Source organism: Equus przewalskii, chromosome 22, assembly GCF_037783145.1.
Source record: "Equus przewalskii isolate Varuska chromosome 22, EquPr2, whole genome shotgun sequence".
NCBI lineage: Eukaryota > Metazoa > Chordata > Mammalia > Perissodactyla > Equidae > Equus > Equus przewalskii.
In genome coordinates this window covers 3,559,614-3,578,586 of record NC_091852.1, presented here as the reverse complement: position 1 = coordinate 3,578,586, position 18,973 = coordinate 3,559,614, and positions in this window count along the sequence as shown.

The window sequence follows — 18,973 nt, the reverse complement described above, 5'->3', positions numbered from 1 at the left end:
ACGAATTCAGTTTTTAAGGGTTAACTGTTTTTAAGATTACATTTAAAATTTCTATGCATTTGGAATTTTACTTACAGTCATGATTTGAAGCCAATTTTGCTACTTTTGACTATTCATTTGAAAGGAAGATTTTTAAGATTCTTATATTTTTACAAACACTGCTGAGCTCACAAAAACTTGAATCTTGCAGGTTACCCTTGCTTAATTAAAAGCGTGAGCCTTTTTCTTAGGTTTCAAGTTGGTCTTTAATAACGGTATTGGGTTTATCTTTCTAATGCAGAGGCCCAGCCCAAAGGGAGGAACATCACACCACTGGCTTTATTGGTCTTGGAGAACAGTGAGGCCATTGATAGTACTCAGAGAAACAGAAAAATCAGTACACGTGATACCTGGACCTGTTGTAGAAGAAGAAAAACAAATTGGAAATTAAAATTAAACTGTGTTGAGGGGGCTGGTCGAGTGGTTAAGTTTGTGCATTCTGCTGCAGTCGGGCCAGTGTTTCGTCAGTTCGAGTCCTGGGTATGGACATGGCACTGCTCATCAGGCCACGCTGAGGTGGCATCCCACATGCCACAGCTGGAGGGACCCACAGCTGAGAATATACAACTATGTACTGGGGGGCTTTGGGGAGAAAAAGGAAAAAAATAAAATCTTTAAAAAAAAAACTGTGTTGAGATGATAAGAGTACTGGTTGAACTCCTAATAACTAGGAAATTTGTTTAGGTCTGACACATGAGATTTAACATGTTCCTTTATGACTATGCTCCCATTTGAATGGAAATGCTCTACTTTAAGAAGGGAATTGAAGCTTTCATTAACGCTTTTTCAACTTCTATGGCAGAAGTTTAATCTGTCTGTCTTTTACTTATCCTTGTATCACTTCCCGTCTTCTCTTCTCTTTCCCTCTGGCTGTCTCCCTCATCTGTCCTCTCATCTCACCCCCGACCCTTTCCTTTCTTCTGTTCTTTTTCTAAATGCAATTTAGGGCATTATTTACTTAGGCCTCCCCCCTGGACCCTGACAGGTGCGAGCGATGCCCCAGCATTACGCGTCTGCGTCGAGCTGCACGTGCTCGAACCTCAGGGTTTGTGCTGCCCATTAAAGGCATCACTTTTTGGAAACATATTGGGAGTTAAATGATCTCTGACAGCTGTGAACTGCAGGAAGAAAAAGGAGTCTATTGTTCAAAGAGCTGCCTTTAATATTGAGAAGCCCTTGCTGAACAGTGGGGTCTGAAGTAAGGCAAATGTTAATTGGCCGTAAACTTAACAAGAGTTGGTTTTCCTCCCTTCCCTCAGCCTCCCCCAGCTCATGTCCCCACTGCCTATTCCAAAGTTCTAGTTTCTAGTACACTTCCATCTGCTTTGTAAACTCACCTCCCGCAGTCTTTAAGACTTTTGGAAATGCTGCTTTCTCCTAATACTTTTTCCTCTTAGAAACAAATAGTTTACAACTCAGACTAATGAGAGACAAGAAAGCAAAAGTTCTGAACCTTCGAATGTACAGTCGATGGAAATCCTTGGTGCCCCAATGGGCTTCCCGCCTGCATCAGCCTTGGTAAACCAGCAAGTGTCTGTTTCCTTCTCTAGCACTGACAAGGATTTTCAAAAGCAAACTTTATTTATGCCTGGGCATTTTATGGACGGGGAGCAAGGGTAATAAGAACACGTGGGATCATTAAGTCATTCAGAATGGAAGAGAATCCGGAGACCCTTGGTGGTGGTCTTCCTGCCTCTGAGATTCTTCCTAATGTCTTCCGTTATCCAAATCCTGCATGTCCTTTTAGGCCCAGGTCAAGTCGCACTCCATCATACTGCTCCTGACTCCTCCAGGGGTACTGACGGCTTTGTTTTATGACCAACATGTGTAGTGCCTACAATAATTAAAGACTCGCTTATTTTATGTATATTTTTGCCAGAATTTAAATTTCATATAACTTTACTATTTTAAAAAATAGATTCATTGAAAGTGTTACTAAATATAGCTGAATATTGCATCCTGTACATCAGTTTACAAATCTGAAGAGTGCGTCTTGGGTTTCGGTTGATTGTTTATGGCCATCATCTTTGGAGTCTGTGCCATACAATTTAGGGCCTAGTTACGTAATGCCAGTAGGCTGATATTTGGAATGACCTAGTGCGCTCGGCACTGCTAGGTACATGCTTTTTGTGCATTAATTGGCTCCCTTACCGAGGTTGTAAACTTCTTAAGGACTGAGACCACGGCACATAGTTCTGTCATCCCTCCTGGCCCCACACCCCGTGCAGAGCTGACCGCGCCGCAGGTGCTCAGCAAAGGCTGCAAGTGATCAAAATGGCCATTTCTAAAGTCAGAAGAGAGCTTGGAAGTCATCTACCTTTCTCTCTTTCACTTTGTATTCAATTAATGTATTTACTTTTGTCTCAAATTCTTTTATGGTTTTATGCAAAAAACAATTTTACTTTTAATTATATAAAATTTCATCAAAAATTACATTTTCAATTACCTGAAAAAAAAATTCTACTCAATGTCTGAGTCTCAGTTTATGAGCTTCTGCCTTGGTGAAGCCTTCCCTGGCTTTCCCTGGCCGACTTGTGTTCATCTATCCAGGCCTCCGTCATGCCATCATCGCGGCACACCTGTCCCTCATTATGGGTTGGCTAGTTCTTCTTTTTTTTCTTTTTTTGAGGAAGATTAGCCCTGAGCTAACATCTGCTGCCAATCCCCCTCTTTTTCTGAGGAAGACTGGCCCTGAGCTGACATCCATGCCCATCTTCCTCTACTTTATATGTGGGACGCCCACCACAGCATGGCTTGCCAAGCAGTGCCATGTCCACACCCGGCATCCGAACCGGTGAACTGAGGCCGCCGAAGTGGAACGTGCAAACTTAAGCGCTGCGTCACTGGCTGGGCCCAAGTTCTACCTGTTTATTGTTGATCTCCTCACTGGACTTTGTAAGCTCCTCAAGGGAAGAGACTATATCACTGAATCTTGTGAGCTAAATACTGACACTTTCAACAAAAAGTTGGACAAGCAATTATCAAAGTACCTTTGCCTGGTGTTGGGCATATGAGGACAAGAGTGTGTTGCTGAGGAGTTCCTGGGGATGCAGCACTCTCAAACCAGGGTCCTTTCTGTCCAGCGTCAGTCTTTCTCTCTCTCTCTCTTTTTTTTTTTTTTTTAACATTCTGCCTAGTTCTACAAAGAATAGCAACACAGCTAAGAAAAGATATGATAGAATTTTTTAAAAACTTCCTTGCTTTTTTTGTATATTGCAAAGCACCATAAACTGCAGCAAATTTAAATAGTACAGACAAATATAGAGTTAAAAGGATAAGTTTTTTCTTGCTCACTCCATTTCCAGTCCCAGAAATAAACAGCTTGTTAATAGCTTGGAGTGTATCATTTTAGAACTTTTGGGGGTGCTTATGCAAATCTCCACAAAGAAATATACATATTTTTTCAAAAAATTAAATCAGTTATTATATTGTTCAGTAACCAATTTTTTAAAACTATATAACATGGACAGATTAACACATCTAGCATGACCTCATTAAATTTAATAGATCTGGGGCCCAGCCCCGTGGCCGAGTGGTTAAGTTTGCGTGCCTAGCGTCAGCGGCCCGGGGTTTCGGTAGTTCAGATCCTGGGCGCAGACATGGCACCACTGGTCAGGCCACGCTGAGGTGGCATCCCGCATGGCACAACCAGAGGCACTCACAACTAAAATATACAACTATGTACTGGGGGGGCTTTAGGGAGAAGAAGAAAAAAAAAGAAGAAAGAAAGAAAGAAGATTGGCAACAGTTATTTGTATGCGCATCTTTGTGTACACATGCCAGTCATATCTCTGTAATATATGTTCCTACAAGTGGAATTATGGAATTTAAGGGAGCACATATTTAAAATTTTGATGAATGTTGACAAATTACCCTTCAGGAAGGTCACTCTGGTTTACACGTCCACCAGTGCTGTGTGAGGGGGTCCATTTCTTTGCACCAGAGCTACACCTGAGTAACTACACTTTTAATATCTTTGCTAATTGATAGACATTATAGTTTGCATTTCCCTAATTATCAAAGATGTTAAACATCTTTTTGCATTTTAGCTGTTCGCATTTGTTCTGTGAATTGCCCTATTAGAACCTTCCTTCCCCTCTTACATTATGCATCTTTTGATACTGATTTTTAGGAATTCTTTATATGTTAAAGATTTAAACTTTTTTTGCTTTGTAAATATTTTCTTCCGGTTGATCACTTCCCTTTTAAATTTTGTTTATGTGTCTCTTGCCATCAGGAAGCTTGAAATTTTTATGTAGGCATTCTTGTCTATTTCTTCTCATTAGAAAAGCTCTTTATGATTTATAAGTTCAATGTGCTCAGTGAAATCCTTGAGAGGGGCTCTGGCACTAATCGTGGTTGCAGGATCTTTAATAACTAATCCATGTATTCAACAGGCATTTGAGCATCTACTGTGTGCCAAGCACTGGGATAAATGCTGAGTAGGACATAGTGCCCCCCTCAGAAAACGAATAGTCTATTGTGGGAGATGGACAAGCAGAGCTGTTTATAGTCTGGAAGGTTCAGTGCTGTGTTAGGAATAAGCATAAGAGTGCTGCTGAGGGAAGACTTCGATTTAACAAAGCCCTTGCTGGGGTCGCGGAGAGGGATGGAGTTAATTGGGAAGAATTCCTAAACGAGCTACATTCTCAGCTGGGCCAAGATGGAAAACTGGAGCTGGGGGGAAAGATGTTGATGGCCTATCAGAATGTCTCCATCAGATGGGTCTCAATTTATCACATTAGGAGGCACCAAGGCGTCTCTGAGCCTTGGAATCGAATTCCTGGGGGTCCAGGAAGCCTCAGGTTAAACCACAGCCAGCTTTGCATTGACTCAGAGCCTTGCCAGGTATGGACAGATTTGCTTGTTATTTACTTTCTTTAGTCTCAGTTTATTAATCTGTAAAACAGGATTAGATGTTAAGAGCTGCCTCACATAGTTGGGAAGATTCAACTCCATAACAAATTGAAAGCTCCTTGCAGAGTGCATGCCATGTATTAAGTGCTCAATAAAATTTGGTTTCTCCATTTCCCCTTGAACTTTGCCTAGAGTATAGCAAGTTTTCTTCTGGTCATGTAAAGAATTCATTGATATATAAATAGATAAGTCAGGGGCTGGCTCCGTGGCTGAGTGGTTAAGTTCGCGTGCTCCTCTGCGGCGGCTCAGGATTCAGATCCTGGGCGGGGACATGGCACCACTCGTCAGGCCACGTTGAGGCGGCGTCCCACATCCCACAACTAGAAGGACATGCAACTAAGATATACAACTGTGTAGTGTACAGGGGGGTTTTGGGGAGACAAAGCAGAAAAAAAAAAAAGATTGGCAACAGTTGTTAGCCCAGGTGCCAATCCTCAAAAAAAAAAAAAAATAGATAAGTCAGTGAATTTGTTTAAAAAATGCTCTCTAAGCTGTCACTGGTGGGTTATGTTAAACGTGTTTGTGAATTAAAAAGATTAGAGCTCTATCTCTCACAAATATGAGATGTGGTATTAAGTATCCCCCCCAAAAGCACAAATAATTAAAATTTTCTTCTCCACATGACACCAGTTTCTCCTCTCTTCCTTCTTTATTACATTCTACCCCGAAGTGGGCCTCCTTTTCTGTGATTTGAAACATACAAGCAAGTATTGCAGAGGCTTTGACAGATCTCTTTCTCTCCCCCACCCCCCATCCCTTCCTCCCTCTCTGTCTTTTTCGTGTGTGTGCACACACTCTTGTGTGCATGTGTACATTTGGCAACCGTGGCAGGTTGACTTACTGAAAAATTGGTGTGTTTTCTTCTGTCTTTTGCCTTCCTCAATTTAAAGAAAATAGTGGACTCTATCTCTCTTTTTCCTCCACTTCGGAGATTTTGCAGAACCCTAAATAAATGCTGTTGCTTGTGAGCAACCTCTTCTCATATTTTATCAAAAATAAGGCTCATTGAAGATGTTTTCTGAGGTGCCTCTGAGCGGGGATGGGGCCTGAGTGCCTTGGAGAACAGAAGGGCAGGAGCAGCGATGAGGGGCAGTTTCTGAATCAGACATGTGGGCCAAGGCCAGCGGGCTTCTCAAGGGACGGTGCCTGCGCCGAGAAAGCGAAATGTCCCCACAAGGCCCCAGAAGGCTCAGGCCTTACTGTGCCATTGGGAACTGCCAAGACCCCAGCTTCAGAATTCCTCTGTGTAAGCAATCTCTGTTACTTCTTGAAAAGAAAATTCTGCCCACCTATGGGGAGGCCGTGAGGGCTGGCACAGTGAGAGGCTGGCAGGGACCCAGGGGCCATGATGTTCTGAAGAACAGGGTCCTGCAGCAGATTCTATCTTCCGAAGATGGTCTGGACAATCTCTCCCATCCCCCATGCTCTTCTGCAAATTAGAAGAAAATGGCTCTGTGACATCACCATCAAGGGGTGGGGTCTTATTTCTCTCCCCTCGAATCTAGGCTGGCCTAGAGCTTTGCATGGAACTTGAAGAAGTCTTGCAGCTTCTGCCTTGGTCTTTTGGAAAGCTAGTTCTCTGGAGGGTCCTTCCAGGGACGCTCCATCTCAGAATCTGGCTGTTCTGCTGTAAGAAACGCAAGCTACGTGGACTGGTCACGCGTAGGCGCTCCAGTCAACAGGATCGGTGGAGCTCAGCTTTACAGCCAGCCCAGTGCAGGTGCTGGACATGCGAGTGAACAAGGCTCCAGGGGATTCCAGCCCCCGGCCGTTCAAGCCTTCTCATCAGAATCTACAAACATTGTGGAGCAGAGACAAGCCATGCCCACGGTCCTAACTGAATTCCTAACGATAGGATGCATGAGTGCAATGAAATGGTGGTTGTTTTTTTATGCCACTGTGTTATTTTATGCCACTAATTTAAGGAAATAGCTTTATTGAAGTATAATTTGTATACAATAAAATCCACCCACTTAAAGTGTACAGTTCAATGGGTTTTAGTAAATATATAAGGTTGTCACCACAGTGAATTTTAGGCCAAGTTCATCACCCAAAAAATTCCATTGTGACTTTTGTAGTCAATTTCTACTTCTAATTCCAACAGCAGGCAACTTCAGATCTATTTTCTGACTCTGTAGTTCCTCCTTTTCTAGAAATTTCATATAAATGGAATCGATAACCTAAGTCTTTCATGTCTTACACCACTATGTTTTGGGATAGTTTGCTATGCAGCAATAGATGACTAGACATCTATTTTCCAGGTATCACATGAGCCCTTTGGACAATTGTGCCCCAAAGGAAGGGAAGGGCATCCCAACAATGACTGAGAACGAATCCCTCCTTTCAGGTAATTTAATCATATTTAAAGGAAATTGACAGGTGATGTTTCCTGTTTATGTGAGTTGGTAGACTAAGATTCGTTGAGTTCATAATACAATGAGGTCAAGGGACTGACTCATTTCTAGAGAAATATTTTAGAGTTCTACATGTTTCTATGAAACACAAATAGCCATAGAATATAGCTAGCAGACTAGCTCCCCTTCTCCCTGTGATGAGCTGCCTTTAAGTGGAAAATGCAACAAATCTTATCCAGCCATCCTTCTGGGGCCACCACGTAGATCTGGTGCTTGCCTTCTCTGTTTCAGGGTTACAGAAGGAAAGGAAAGTCACAGTACCAGGTGGGAAACTGTGGTGTTTCCCTATTTTCAAGGAATTCTAGACTTCTAAAATTCCTTAGAGGCTCTGGCACTTTGTATTTTTATTTTATGTCCACTTAAATATCAAGAAGTCTGAGAGGAAGGATTGATTAGGCAAATGAACTGCTATCGAGATATTCCTTATTTATAGGAAAGTGGTGAAAAACACCATGGAGACAAAATCTGTGAGAAAAGGAATGGGGGAAAATAGATGCGAACTCAGAAAAGAAACTTAGAGGCAAAAATAGGATAGTTCAAGAGAAAACATTCATCTGCCCTCACTCCAGTGAGCATGCGCAGAAGTCCAGCGATGCAAGTAATGCGGGAGCGAATGGAGAGCCTTCCAAGCCTCCAGGGAAGGAGCGCACTGTTGTGTCTCCCCTCGGGAACTCAGTGCTATTTACAACCAAGAAAGAGAGAGACTGTTGCCGACAGAGGCTATGTTCATTGCTTAATGTAGCCCTCATTTCCCAAACTGGTTTGTCTTTAGGTAATATTTTTATTGGTTTCTCTCAGATGCTATAGTTGTTGATTCATTGAAATGAAAAAATAATTTTTTTAGCTTTTGGGTCTCTGCAGAAAATGCCATTTGTGGTGTGAATTATTTCTGGGGAGGAAGCCACCTAGATTCAGTTACAGAACCCTGTGGATTGGATTATAAAACATCAAGGAGTCTAGGGTAGTCTAATAGGTGGTGAAGGTGATAATGACATCGTAGTATTAAGTGGGTTCCCAGAGGGATGGAATCAACCCAAAAGGAGGTCTTTGGAGGATCTTTGACTGCGTCGTCTTCCTTAACTCGGTCTTTTTTCTTAAGCTTTCTTGAGATAGAATTGATACATAAAAAATTGCACATATTTAAGGTATACATTTTGATGAATTTGGACATATGTATTCACCCCTGATACCATTACTACAATCAAGGTACTAAACATATCTATCACCTCCAAAAATTTTCTTTTTCTTTTTTTGTGATGAGAACACAACATGAGGTCTATCCTTCTAAGATATTTTAAAGTGCACAATATGGTATTGTTAACTATAGGTGTTATGTTGATCAGCAGATCTCTAAAACTTCTTTGTTTTCCATAACTGAAACTTTACACCCACTGAGCAATACCTCCTAATTTCCTCCTCCCCCCAGCTGACAATCACCATTCTATTCTCTGCTTCTGTGAGTTTCACAATTTTAGATATTCTGTATAAGTGGAATCATGCCAGTATTTGTCCTTCTGTGACTTCGTTATTTCATTTAGCATAATACCTTCAAGGTCCATCCATACTGTTACAAATGGTAGGATTTTCCTCTTTTTAAAGGCTGAGTAATATCCCCATTGTATGTCTATACCACATTTTCTTTATCCATTTATCTGTTGATGGACATTTGGGTTGTTTCCATGTCTTGGCTATTGTGAATAATGCTGCAAGGACTATGGAGGTGTAGATATCTTTTCGAAATCCTGATGTCAATTCTTTTGGATATATACCCAGAATTGGAATTGCTGGATCATATGGTATTCTATTTCTAATTTTTTGAGGAAGTGCCATACTATTTTCTACAGTGACTGCCCCATTCTACGTTCCTATAATAGTGTATAAAGTGTTCCAATTTCTCTACATCCTCACCAACACTTACCCTTTGTTAAATAATAGCCATCCTAATAGGTGTGAGATGATATCTTATTGTGGTTTTGATCTGCATTTCCCTGATGCTTAGTGATATTGGGCACCTTTTCATATACCTGCTGGACATCTGTATGTCTTCTTGGAAATGTCTATTCAAGTTCTTTGCCCATTTTTGAATCAGGTTATTTATTTTCTTGCTATTGAGTTGTAAGAGATTCTTACATATTTTGGATATTAACTGCTTATCAGATAGATGGTTTGCAAATATTTTTTCCCATTGTGTAGGTTGTCTTTTCACTCTGTTGATGGTTTCGTTGGCTGTGCAGAAGCCATTTAGTTTGAAGTAGTCCCACTTGTCTATTTTTGGTTTCGTTGCCTGTGCTGTGGTGTCAAATCTGAGAAATCATCGCCAAGATCAAGTCAAGAAGCCTTTCCCCTATGTTTTCTTTGAGAAGTTTTATAGTTTCAGGTCTTACATTTAAGTTTTTAATCCATTTTGGGTTGATTTTTATGTATGGAGTGAGATAGAGGTCTAATTTCATTCTTTTGCATGTGGATATTCAGTTTTCCCAGCATCATTTATGGAAGAGACTATCTTTTCTGAATTTTATGCTCTTGACACTCTTGCTGAAGATCACTTGACCATATATGAATGGGATTATTTTTGGGATCTCTATTCTGTTCCATTGGTCTATGTCTGTATTTAGGCCACTGCCATACTGTTTTAATTACTATAGCTTTGTAATGTATTTTGGAATCAGGAAGAGTGATGCCTCCAACTTTGTTCTTTCTCAAGATCCCTTTGGCTATTTGGTGTTGTAGGGGAGGAAGACAATTCCTCTACCCACTCTAGGTCCTTCTGGCTAGCCTAAGAATTAAATTGACATGAAACAGAATAAGAGGAGAAAATCAAACAAAGCTTTACAACATGTATACATGGGAGAAATCCAAGAAAACTGAACAACTCTCTAAAATGGCTAAGGTTGCTGCATTAAATACTATTTTTAGCTAAAGACAAAGAAGGGTGTTGGGGTTAGCTGTTTGGGACTTCAAGGGGGAGGAAGGCAGTTTACATGTAAATGGAAATGCAAATGGGCCAACTGCAGACGATGTGAGCTGAAACACATTTTACATTACATTACAGTTATCTTAGTGTATTAGCTCCTTCCTGGAACAGGCCTTTCTATTTTAAATTCTTTTAGGCAGTTGGGGGGAAGGTCAAAGTTTCTTTCAGAATCTTTTGTTCTTAAAAATAGTCAAACCAAAGAGACACATTTTGGGGTAGCCAATTCTGACCTTTTTTGTAATTTCATATGAATTTTACAATTGTTCCTTCTATTTCTGTAAAAAATACCATTGGGGTTTTGATAGGGATTGCATTGAATCTGTAGTTTGCTTTAGATATTATGGACATTTTAATAGTATTGATTCTTCCAAACCACGAACATGGGATGTGCTGTGATCTGAATGTGCCCCTTCGCGTGTTCACGTGCTGAAATCCTAACCCAGGATTTTAGGAGGTGGGTCTTTGCCAGGTGATTATGTCCTGAGATCAGAACTCTTATGAATGAGATTAGTGCCCATATAAAAGGGACCCAGACTGGCCCAGTGGTGTAGTCGTTGAATTCACATGCTCTGCTTTGGTGGCCCAGGGTTTGCAGGTTTCGATCCCGGGCATGGACCTAGCACCGCTCATCAAGCCACACTGTGGTGGCATCCCACATAAAATAGGAGAAGATTGGCACAGATGTTAGCTCAGTGCCAATCTTCCTCACACACACACGAAAAGGCCCCAGAGAGCTAGTTTTCTCCTTCCACCATGTGAAGACACAGTAAGATGTTGGCAGTTTGCAACACAGAAGAAGGCCTTCACCAGAGCCAGACTATGCTGGCACCCTGACCTTGGACTTTAAGCCTCTAGAACTGTGAGAAATAAATTTCTGTTGTTTATATGCCGCTCAGTCCATGGTATTTTGTTATAGTAACTCAAAAGGACTAGGACAGGATGTCTTTCCATTTATTTGTGTCTCCTTTTTTTTTTTTTGAGGAGATTAGCCCTGAGCTAACTATTACCAGTCCTCCTCTTTTTTTTTTTGCTGAGGAAGCCTGGCCCAGAGCTAACATCTGTGCCCATCTTCCTCTACTTTATATGTGGGACAGCATGGCGTGCCAAGCAGTGCCTTGTCCGCACCTGGGATCTGAACCGGGGAACCCCAGGCTGCTGAGAAGCAGGGCGTGCAAACTTAACTGCTGTGCCACTGGGCCAGCCCTGCTTTAATTTCTTTCATCAGTGTTTTATAGTTTTCAGTGTACAAGTCTTTCACCATCTTGGTTAAGTTTATTTGGAAGTAGAAAAAAAGAGAGGAGATTCAAATAAATAAAATTAGAAATATAAAAGGAGACATTACAACTGATGCTGCAGAAATACAAAGGATCATAAGATACTATTATGAACATTTATATGCCCACCAATTGGACAACCTAAAAGAAATGGATAAATTCCCAGAAACATTCAACCTATCAAGACTGAATCATGAAGAAATAGGAAATATGAATAGATCAATGAGTAAGGTGATTAAATCAGTTATAAAAAAAAAACTCCCAACAAAGAAAAACCTAGGACCAGATGGCTTCACTGGTGAATTCTACCAAACATTCATAGAAGAATTAGTGCCAATCCTTCTCAAACTCTTCCAAAAATTTGAGGAGAGGATACTTCCATTCTTATTCTACTACACTGACGTCAAAGCCAGGCAGACACTACAAGAAAAGAAAATTACAGTCCAATATCCTTGTTGAACATAGATGGAAAAATCCTCAGCAAAACTCTAGCACACCAAATTCAACAGCACGTTAAAAAGATCATACACCATGATCAAGTGGGATTTATCCCTGGGATGCAAGGATGGTTCAACATACACAAATCAATGAACGTGACACACCACATAACAGAAGAAAGAATAAAAATCATATAAACATCTCAATGGGTGCAGAAAAAGCATTTGATAAAATTCAACACCCTTTATGATAAAAATGCTTAACAAATTAGGTATAGAAGGCATGATATGGTGATTTATAATAAAAAATATGTACAGCATGGTGACTATGATTAATAATACTGTACTGTATATTTAAAATTTGCTAAGAGAGTAGATCTTAGGTGTTCTCAGCACGAAAAAAAAATTTGTAAGTCTGTATGGTGAAGGATGTTCATTAGACTTATTGTGATGATCATTTCATAACATATACAAACAAGGAATCATTACGTTGTACACCTAAAACTAATATAATGTTATGTGTCAAAAAAAATTTGAATGAGATTCTTACAAAATGCAGAGCAGTAGCATTTTACAATATGGTACTGTTGTTTATCCACTTTGAAGAAAAAATAGAAATATATATCTGATCTTCATCTCTGTTTCTGGCATGGAGCTCCTGAAACCCTTGGAATTTCCCGTGATGAGAATAATAAAAGTGTCTTTTGTTATGTTAATGAAGTAACTTCTGGAAAGCACCTAAAGATGGGAACTGGTTGCTGGTGGTGGAAACAACAACATGATTAGAGAGTGGGAACTTTCAGTCCTATTCCTCCCCGTGACCTCCAGGGAGTGAAGAGAGGCTGGAGATGGAGTTGAATCACCAGTGGCCAAGGATTTAATCAATCATGCCTGTGTAATGAAACCTCCAGAAGAAACCCACAGGATGGGGTTTGGAAAGCTTCCAAGTTGGTGAACACGTGGAGATTTGGGGAGAATGGTGCACCCAAAGAGAGCTTTCGAGTTCCATGCCCTTTCCCCATACCTTGCCATATACACCTCTTCCATCTGGCTATTCCTGAGTCATATCCCTTTATAATAAGCTGGTAATCTCATAAGTAAAATATTTCTCTGAGTTCTGTGAGCTGCTCTAACAAAAATTGACCCAGAGAGACAGTTGTTGGTATCTCCAATCCACAGCCAGTGGATCAGAAGCATAGGTGAAAACCTGGACTTGCAACAGGCATCTGAAGTGGGGGAGGAGCAGTCTTGTAGGACTGAGCCCTTAACTTGTGGGATCTGATGCTGTCTCCAGGTAGAAAGCATCACAACTGAGTTAAATTGTAGACCACCCAGCTGGTGTCCAAGGATTGCTTGTTGGTGTGGGGGAAAAAATCCCACATGTTGTAATTGGGTGCAGAATCTTAAAGGAACGTAGGTTAATATAATAAAGACAATATATGAGAAGCCCTCAGCTAATGCCATATTCAGAGCTGAAACTTTTCTCCTAAGATCAGGAACAAGACAAGGATGCCCATCTCACCACTCCCTCAACATAGTGCTGGAAGTCCTAGCCAGAGCAATTAGGCAAGAAAAATAACCAAAAGGCATTCAAATCAGAAAGGAAGAAGTAAAATTGTCTCTGTTTGCAGATGACATGATCTTATAAATAGAAAACCCTACAGACTCCACCAAGAACTGTTAGAACTGATAAGTGAATTTAATGAAGTTACAGACAGGATTCAAAATCAACATGTAAAAGCCAGTTGCATTACTATACAGTATCAACAAACAATCTGAAAAGGAATTTAAGAAAAGAATTTCATTTATAATAGTACCAAAAAGAATAAAATACTTAGGCATTATCTTCATTCTGTCTCTATTAACACGTTTATAAAGCACTAGGATGAAGACTGCTGGCCAGCTTTGCCCTTTACCCTCAGCGCTAGTGTGGATCACATCAGAGCCGCCCAGGGGACTCCACCATGACCCACTCATGGAGTTAAGTCAATAGCTGATTGTAGACACGCATGACTCCTGCATGGTGCTCTCTCAGGGACGGTGACATATCCTCCAGGAGTGGCCAGTACTGTGTCTGTCTTGTGTCTGGTCATAACCCTGTCCTCTGTTCTGGTTCTATACTCCACTGCCATGCACTTCCATGCTCCTCACCATTTGGTCCATGGACCACATCTGACTGGCAACAGCTCTTAATAATATTGGAGTCATCAGTCTCTGACTCAAATTATACAAAGTTCAGTTTTTTAAAACACAGAGATTTTCTGCTTGTAGGACTAGGTGTTGTTTGATTATCTTCTTTCCAGCTATTTCTTTTCCTATTTGTTATTGTATGGATTTATACAATTCTGTTTATGCATGTTTTTGAGCCACTTCTCCAAATGAGAACACTTTCTGCTTACATATGACCTTAAGAAAGCCTTGGGAGAGATGAAAGCTCAATTACCTATTTTTAGGTTCAAACATGAGTAACTTATAGACTAAATGCTACTTGGAATTTTTCTCGTTATTCAAAAGATCTTTTCTCTGGTCATTTCCAATCTCCTATAATTCAAGGCCCTTTTGGTTGGGAAAAAAATGGAATTTGGAATTTAAAATGATGTAATACAACACTAAGACTTTGCTGTGTCACTGTTGGTATTTTCTCTGTCTACATACAGAACACACTTTGATTACCAATGTTAATTAGCAAACAAGAAAAGAAAAAGAGAAGAGAAAAGAAAAGAGGAAGAGAGCAGCTTCCCTGACACTTGGGGTACTTTGATTCCCATGCCGGATGTGCTGTGGTTTCGTAGAGGTGGGCTGGGACACGCATGGCGGTGTCAGGCAGGGCACATGCAGCACCATCAGTTAACCTTTCCTTAGGTGGCCTTAGGTGGCTCTGCCTTTTTGTTCTTTGGAACAAGGTGTGTTCATGCCGTTGGTTGAAATATTTTTTTGTATCTGAGCCAAATCCCATCAAAGCTTCTTTAAAAATAATGAGTTGCAGTCATTTTAGTAAAAAAGGAAAAAGAAAAGGCTAATCAGTAAAAGTGATATGGAGGGGAAATTGGCATGGCAAGCACACGTCAAGTGATGTAAGCCCCTTGGTGAGGGCTTTCTCCCTCAGGCAAGGACTTTGCCTGATATATTTAATTGGGAGTTGGGTGGGAGTTTGGCAGCAGTCCAAACCAGAGCAAGCCCTGGGGGAGAGGTGTGTGTGAGAAGAAGGGGTGAGGGGCGGACTGAATTCCCAAGCAGTCGGAATTGCAAAGGTGTCCCAGCCCTGGGCAAGAACGAATTAGGAAGAACCACAAAGCCCACATCACTGCTTCCCAACTCATTAATTCCTGCCACTAGAGAATGCAGACTTTTTCCCCCATGTCTCAAGTCCCAGGCAACCTTGTGCTTGTGGCTTATGGGACCACTGAGCAAAGGCCTTGGTGCTGTGGGACTCCATGCAGTTGAGGTCTGGGCGAGGCATCCTTGTCATGGAAAATGGCACAACCATAGAATGTAGCGTCGAAGGAAGCTCCCAGTCCATGCCAATCAACCCACACATCTTGCATGGGAAGAAAGCGATGCTGAGAAACCTTGACTTTTCTGGGAACAAAACCAACTTACTGACAAAGCCCAACTTGAACCCCAAGGCTCCTCATTCAAGGCCAAATGCTTTTCCTTGTCCTGCTCTAAGGCTTAGTGGGGTGTGCATGAGTCTGCTTGGGCTGCCATGACAAAATACCACAGGGTGAGCAGCTTTAAATGCAGAAATGTATTTTCTTACAATACTGGAGTCTGGAAGTCCAAGATCAAGATGTTGACAGGATTTGTTTCTCCTGAGGCCTCTTTTCCTGGGCTTGCAGACAACCACCTTCTCACTACGTCCTCACATGGTCTTTCCTCTGCGCAGGCATCCCCGGTGTCTGTGTGCTTATATGCGTCTCCTCTTCACACAAGAACATCAGTCAGACTGGATCAGGGCCCACCCTACAGGCCTCATTTTAGCTTAATCACCTCTCTAAAGGCCCTGTCTCCGAATATAATCATATTCTGGGGAATTGAGGGTTCGGGTTTCAACATGCGGATTTTGGAGGGACACAATTCAGTCTACAACAGAATGTGGCAAGGGCCATCCACAGCAGGGGAGGGAGATCCGGGCCTCTCCTCCTGTTGCTTCTGTGAAGTCACTGACTCAACTTATAAACGATCCTCTGTATGTTCAGCCTTATTTCACTGTCTTTGTTGTGTCTTGGAGATGATCTTGTTTCTCAGAAACAGACCATAAGAAGGCTACCCAGATTCCCCAAGGGAGATGATGTTGCCTCTCCATGTGGGCTATTGGCCTGCAGAGGTGGCTGGAGGGGAACTAGCATAAGCATCTATAAGATGCGGTGGTCTTTACAAATCTCTGGCATCCTCCAGAGGGGAATCCTAATTGCCAATCCTAGTTTGTGTGTTGTACATCTTTTTTCAGCCCCCTCAGGAGTACACTTCAACAAATTTGTTTTGAGTCGTGTAACATTTTTTGCAGTGTTCTTTCCTTGACATCATGAGCACTATAGTTTCCCTCTGATTTCTGACACACTCTGTGCACCTCCAGAGAAAAGCAGTAGTTACAGAGCCCAGGGAGGCTCTCTCCACAAGGGGAACTGAGGACGATAGCTGGAGCGGAGTCTTGGATCCCAGCTTTTATATCTTCACTGTCCCTGTTCAATTGTGCTTCAGGTACAGAGAGTAGAACAAGTTTTCTGAAAAGAAGAGCACCGCTTGTAGAAGGAGGTAGAAGCAGCAACAGTTTGAGAGGAAAAACAGGACTCGGGAGTATCAGATGCTCCGATGGCACGGACGCCTGCAGACTTCTATCAAGAACGCTGATCTGTCTACTTTTCAAGGCTTACGTGTGCAGTGTTCTCCCAGGATCTACTGCCTCACTTGACATTGGTGTGACAGAGGCGTGGGGACCAGGCTGCTTTGTCATAAGCAGGTATAATCGTCAGTCTCTGGTGACTGCTGAGGCCACAGCAGGGGCGTCCCGGCACTGTGCTTTGTCACACCCAGCACGCTTCTCATCTGACTGCCAGGACCCTCCTCCTGCCAAATGTGCAGAAGAAAAGACAAGTGTCTGGTTCTCTTCATGAGTTCAGGGTAAAAAGCTGTGTCCTCTGAGGCTGTCCAGAGCCTCTTGAAGCCAAAAACGTTTGGTCTGAGTAGGTGAGGCCTTGCCTCAGTTCTCTCACAGTTTTCCAAGTGTGTGTGTGTTTGCGTGTAAGCGTTTGAGTTTTGATTAAAGACACAGTCTCAGCTCCTTGACGTCACCGTTGTGGGGGGTTAGGTCCCTGACAGGAGGGGATGTCAGACAGAGCCAGGGAACCACAGACAGCAGCCTGATGGATGCCGTCTGCTCTGACAGGCCTCCTGTAGCTTTTGGCTTAACCACTGATGGCCTGCCACCTGCCCTTGGCCATAGGGAGGGTTATGGCTCCCCACTTCTGGGTGCCGGTCTCTTTCTTCCTACACCCGTGCAGCAATGACTAGGAGGAGATAAGAAAAACTTACACTTGAAAGGGGATGTGGGCGTGTGTGTGGATGGACACAGTGTGCAAAGGGGTTGGAGGAGGCACCTATGAGGTCATCTGTCTCCACTCCTGTCAGCAGAGGCTGTGGCGAGGGGAGCTGATTCTGCTGACCTGTGTCCAGGTCGTGCTTTGCAGCTCACTGGCTCCCTGCGACCTCCTTCACCTTGCTGACTTTAGCTTTCTCGTTAGTGCAGTGGGAGAAATTTCTGCCATGCTCAACTCACAGGGGTATTGTGTAGATTAAATGAGAATATATTTGTAGTTCGGGAATTGTGTAATATATTTGTATATGTACATATGATGTATGTATATATGTATAAATGGTTAATGTAGATGTATATGTATGAATTATTCTTATAATCTTCTCGTCATTATTTTATGAGAAATGTGGCAATAATGAGGGACTAAGATAGGGGAGAAAAATTAGAGTTTATGATTTAAATTCCAAAAGAATCTTCTGTTGGGGGAGGAGTAGGGGCAGTAAGTGTGTGACTTCCTTTGCGGTGAGAGGGCTGACAGAGTGAAGTATGTGTGGCCTAGGGATTGTCTCTCGTCTATTTTCCGAAATCACATTCCTTGACATCTAGCCTTTTAAAGGTGAAATGTTTCCCTGATCAAAAATTTACTGTTAACAGTTGGTTAGAAATACCTAAAGCAGGACATCCGCATGTGCCTTCCCACGTGCTTCAGGAGGCTGTCGTCTTTCCCCGCTTCCCACCTTTCAGAAAGATAGCGGGAAGTATTCCAGAACTATCCAAAGAAGTGTTTGTTTTTTCCTAAATTAAATGTCTCCTTTGCCTCCCCATCGTTTTTTCCCAGTTAGAATTTAACTTTTACTGGCTGGGATGGGCAGTCTTGCTTGTCCGTTGTGCGTGGGTGGAGCACTGGGGGTCAGGAACCACAAGGTGGTGACCATGCCTGGGGTGGGGGGTGCTGACCCACCTTGAGATGGTCTCGTCTTGCCTGCGCTGTGGCTCAGAATCCACCCAGAGTCACAGAAGGAGGACATGGCTATTTGTGAGCAAGGTCAGTGCCTGCAGTGAGACTATTGGAGGACAGGCCAGAGCTCGGGATTCCTTTCTTGGAGTCTGTCTCTGGAATGGATGAGAGTTGATGCTAGACTGCCCGTGGTGGAGGGACACTGGGCAGTCCAACCCGGAGAGAGCCACCCGAGCTTGAGCGTTGTCTCCAAAAAGGAAACAGCTCACGGGAGTTTCCGTCAGCTCTGCTCTGCTTTGCAGTTGTTGTTTCGTTTGTTTGTTTTGAATGATGTCCACCTCAATGGGCATTTCTTTCTTTTTCCCACTTGAAACATGACTTAACATTACATTTTATTGAATGATTTCCTCCTATGTCAAAAAAAGAA